The 4,526-nt window shown below is 35.0% G+C and overlaps 1 pseudogene; it reads left to right on the top strand.

Annotated features, from left to right (window-relative positions):
- Positions 1-3,814, top strand: part of LOC103208104 — an 8,659-nt pseudogene extending 4,845 nt beyond the window's left edge.
- The last annotated feature ends 712 nt before the right edge of the window (positions 3,815-4,526 follow it).

The raw sequence follows: 4,526 nt of genomic DNA, 5'->3' as shown, positions 1-4,526 counted from the left end.
AGCATGGGAGAAAGAAGGGCTACTTATGCACAGGGAAACAAATCAGGGGGCAGGAGTGCATGGAGGGATAGACACAGGGAAGAGGTAACTATCAGGAGAAAGTAGGAGGGGAGCAATTGCATTGTGGTAAACTGTGGTCAGTGTCATGAAACAAAGTATATGTGAACTGCTGTATGGAAAGTATATTTGCTCTGTAAATTTTCACCCAAATCACAAATAAAAAAAAAAAAGAAATCTGTCATGTAATCCCCAGTGTCATTTCTATCACCAAGGCCATATTTTCCAACTATTGAAGCAGATTCTTTGTTTCCAGCTTTCACATTCCAATCACCAGTAATAATCAATACATCTTGATTGCATGCTTGGACAATTTCAGACTGAAGAAGTTGGTAAAAATCTTCAATTTCTTCATCTCTGACTTTAGTGGTTGGTGTGTAAATTTGAATAACAGTAGTATTAACTGGTCTTCCTTGAAGGCATATGGATACCTTCTGATCACTGACAGTACTGCATTTCAGGACAGATTTTAAAACATTCTTTGTGATGATGAATGCAACACCATTCTTCTGCAATTTGAGTGATTCAAAATGGCCAAAACCAGCCCATTCCAGCTTACTACTGCCCAGGATAGTGATCTTTATGCATTCCATTCCATATTTTTACACCTTCAATTTTCCTACATTCATATTTCATACATTCCACATTCTGATTATTAGTGGATGTTTGCAGCTGTTTCTTCCCATTTTGAGCTGTGCCCAATCAGCAAATGGGTAACTTTACTCCATCCATGTCATTAAGGTCAACTCTATTCTGAGGAGGCAGCTCTTCCACAGTTGTATTTTGAGTGCCTTCCAACCTGAGGAGCTCATCTTCCAGCACTATATTAGACAATGTTTCAAGGCTATTCATAAAGTTTTGCCATAGTATAACAGACAGTGTTTTATTGCTATTCATAAGGTTTGCACTAACCAACACTTAGAGAAGTGGATGGCTCATTCCTTTTTCTGAGTCTGCCTTAGTCTGGAAGCTCTGCTGAAATCTGTCCACCATGGGTGACCCTGCTGGTATTTGAAATACCTGTGACATAGCCTCTAACCTCACAGCAACACACAATCCATCACAGTATGACAAACTGAAAGATAAGTGGTGGCAAAAAGTATGTATAATCTCAATTTTAAAAGTTAATTTATGTAAATCTCTATATAAAAGCTATAGTTGATTTATGAAAAATGTTTAATTCCAAGAAGTATCCAAAAATAACTTTTTAAAATTTCACAAGAATGCAAACTGACAGACAGGTGGTGGATTTATATTTATGCACACATATAAATTAATTACATAATTTTCTGTGCAAGAGATCATAAAATATATGCTGTTTCCCCACTATCACCATAACCATGAAACTGCTATTTTAACTTATCCCTCTTCCCCTCTCCTACATTTCTTCCATTACATATCCATTATTTTCCAGAAAACCAGAATTATAAATGCATTTATTATCCATATATTTCTCCATGTAAAAGAGATTTTAAAATACCTTGTTTATTTTATAATACTGTGATCATATTATTTACATTTCTCCGTATCTTACACTTCATAAGTAAGTATACATTGTAGAAATTTTCAATTTAAGTAGGATAGCTCTTTTTCACATGACTGAATTATGAGTTGGGTCCAACTTGATGGCACATAACAACAACAACAACAATATGAAAACACTGAGTTATTCAACCATTTTACTATTGATTTGTCTGGGCTTTGCCACCTTGAATCATGATGCATTGGCTATTATTTCCACATTTATCTTCTGAAGTGGTGCTTTTATTTCTGAAGTATGTACAAAAATAAAAGTAGTAGATCAAAGAGCATGTTATGTCCTTAAAAATGTAATGAGGTTATATAAAATTGTTTTCCAACATGACTATTACAATTCATTTTTCCCGAAGTGATATATAAAAGTACCACACTGCTCATTTCAGAAGTATTTTTACTTATTCTCATTTCTGACAATCTAATACATGAGAAGGAGGTGTGTGGGTGTGGGTGTATACATGTGTACTGAGCATATAGAAAACTAAGCATCTTTTCTTTATTTATTGGCCATTTTGATGTGTTCATCTATAAACATGTCAATTCACATCCTCTACTCTTTTCTTATATCTATTTTTAGCACTTATTTTTATATTATATGCATTAACCTATATATTTTATATACATGGTAAAATATATTTCCTAAGCTATTATATGCCTTTTGACCCTGCTTATGTACTCTTTAGTTATGCTTAAAAATTAAATTGTAAATATGATTTTATATCAGCCCTCTTCTCTTGGTTAAGCATTTCTCTAATTCCTATGCTACCTTATTATCTCCTAAATATCTTAGAAAGTATCTGTGGTTCAAAGAGAGGGACTACTTTGATTTGCTTTAATAGCCAATAGTTCCAGCATTATTCATTAAATCAATCACCCTTTTCTTCTTGAATTAAAAATTGCATTTGTTTTATACCACATTTCCTTATATACTATTATCAATTTCTCTGCTCTCTCTTTTATTACACTGATCTTCTTTTCTAGTCTCATGTCAATATCTTAATGTTTTCATTACTATGGCTTTATATTATAGTTCAATTTCAGTAAAGGTACAATTGACTGTTCTTAATATTTACTGCTTTCTTGGTCTTTTCAAATATTACTTTTTCTTTCATGTGAATTTTTAAATAAAGGTATATTGTTCTAAAATATCCCATTAAACTGAAAATGATTTGCATTAAGTTTATGTATCACCATAGGTGAATTAGCAGTTAAAAACTTTTTATTATGGAGAATATTGCATATATGCAAAAATGTCACTATTGTTTTATTCCTTAGTGACTGTTTTCCTCGTGTATTTTTTCATTTCAGTGATTTGATAGAGTATATGTGGTAGATGAAAATGAGAGTATGGTGAGTTTGTGCTCCTGGGGCTTACAGATTGTCCGGAGCTGCAAGTCCCCCTGTTCCTGGTGTTCTTGGTCCTCTCTCTCATCACCATGGTGGGAAATCTTGCACTGATTGCTCTCATTTGGAAGGACCTCATCTTCACACACCCATGTAGTTATTCCTTGGCAGTTTACCATTTCCACATGTTTGCACTTCATCCTCTGTGACACCTAAGATGCTTATGAATTTTTTACCCAACAATCATATGATATCCATATTTAAATATATGGCCCAATTTTTGCTTTGGGGTTCCAGTGCTACCATAGAAGATTTCCTCCTGATATTGATATCACTATATGTAACCCCTTGCTTTATCTGGAAATGATGTTCAATAGCCTCTGTATTCAAATAAGTGTTTCATATGTAATTGATTTTTTGCATTCTATGATTCATGTAACTTTGCTATTTAGATTAACTTTCTGCAGATCCAATATAATACAATATCTCTACTGTGAAATTATACAACAGCTTAAAATTTCTTGCACTAATCCTACAGTGAATACATTCCTGATTTGATTTTTTCAGTCTTAATATAAGTCTTTACTTTTATGTCCATCATAGTTTCTTACACTAGTGTCCTCTTTGTTATCCTGAAAAAGGAATCTGAAAGGGCAGAAGTAAAGCCTTCTCTATCAGCAGTGCCCATCTGCTCTCTGTCTCTTCATTCTATGGCACTGTCTTCATGTATGTACATCCTGGGTCTGGACTAGCTGAAAAACAGAACAAAATATATCCTTTATTTTGCACTATAAAAATTCCCCTGCTAAATTATTTTATTTACAGCCTAACAAACAGAGACATTACAGGTCCCTTGAGAAGAATAATGAAGAAATAAACAATTGTCAGATGTTGTTGTTGTTATGTGACGTCAAGTTGGACCTGACTCATAGCGACCCCTCCTTGGGTTTCTGAGGCTGTATTATGATGGAATTGGATTGCCCAACTTTTCTTCCCAGGAGTGGCTGGTAGGTTTGAACTGCTAGCCTTCTGGTTAGCAGTCAAATGCCTTAGGCTAGAATATAGAACAAACTAAAACTCATTAGCTTCGAGTTGATTCAACTCATAGCGACCCCTCATTGGGTTTCTGAGGTGATAGCTCTACAGAAGTAGATTGCCCAATCTTCCTTCCTAAGAGCACCTGGTGAGTTTGAACCACCAGACTTCTGGTTAGCAGCCAAATGCCTTAGACACTACACCACCTGAAGCAAGCATAGCCCTGATACCAAAACCAGGTAAAGGCACCAACAGCCATCAAATGAGGAAGAGATAGTCTGTTTAACAAATGGTGCTGGCAAACCTGGATATCCATTTTCAGAAAATGAATGAAATATCTATACCTAATACACAAAAACAAAGTCCAGATGGATCAAACAAAACACTACTACAAGAAACCTGAAACTATAAAGTTCATCAAAGATAAAATAGGGGCAAACCTTGTTGTTGTTGTTATTGTTGTTGTTAAGTGCCGTCGAGTCGTTTCCGACTCATAGCGACCCCATGCACAGCAGAACGAAACACTGCCCGATCCAGCACCAGCCCCACAATCC

Source organism: Orycteropus afer, unplaced genomic scaffold (genome assembly GCF_000298275.1).
Source record: "Orycteropus afer afer isolate SDZICR_OR568_19922 unplaced genomic scaffold, OryAfe1.0 scaffold00412, whole genome shotgun sequence".
In the NCBI taxonomy this organism is placed as follows: domain Eukaryota; kingdom Metazoa; phylum Chordata; class Mammalia; order Tubulidentata; family Orycteropodidae; genus Orycteropus; species Orycteropus afer.
The sequence above is the reverse complement of the archived record's forward strand: the minus strand, read 5'-3'. Positions and strand labels throughout refer to the sequence as shown.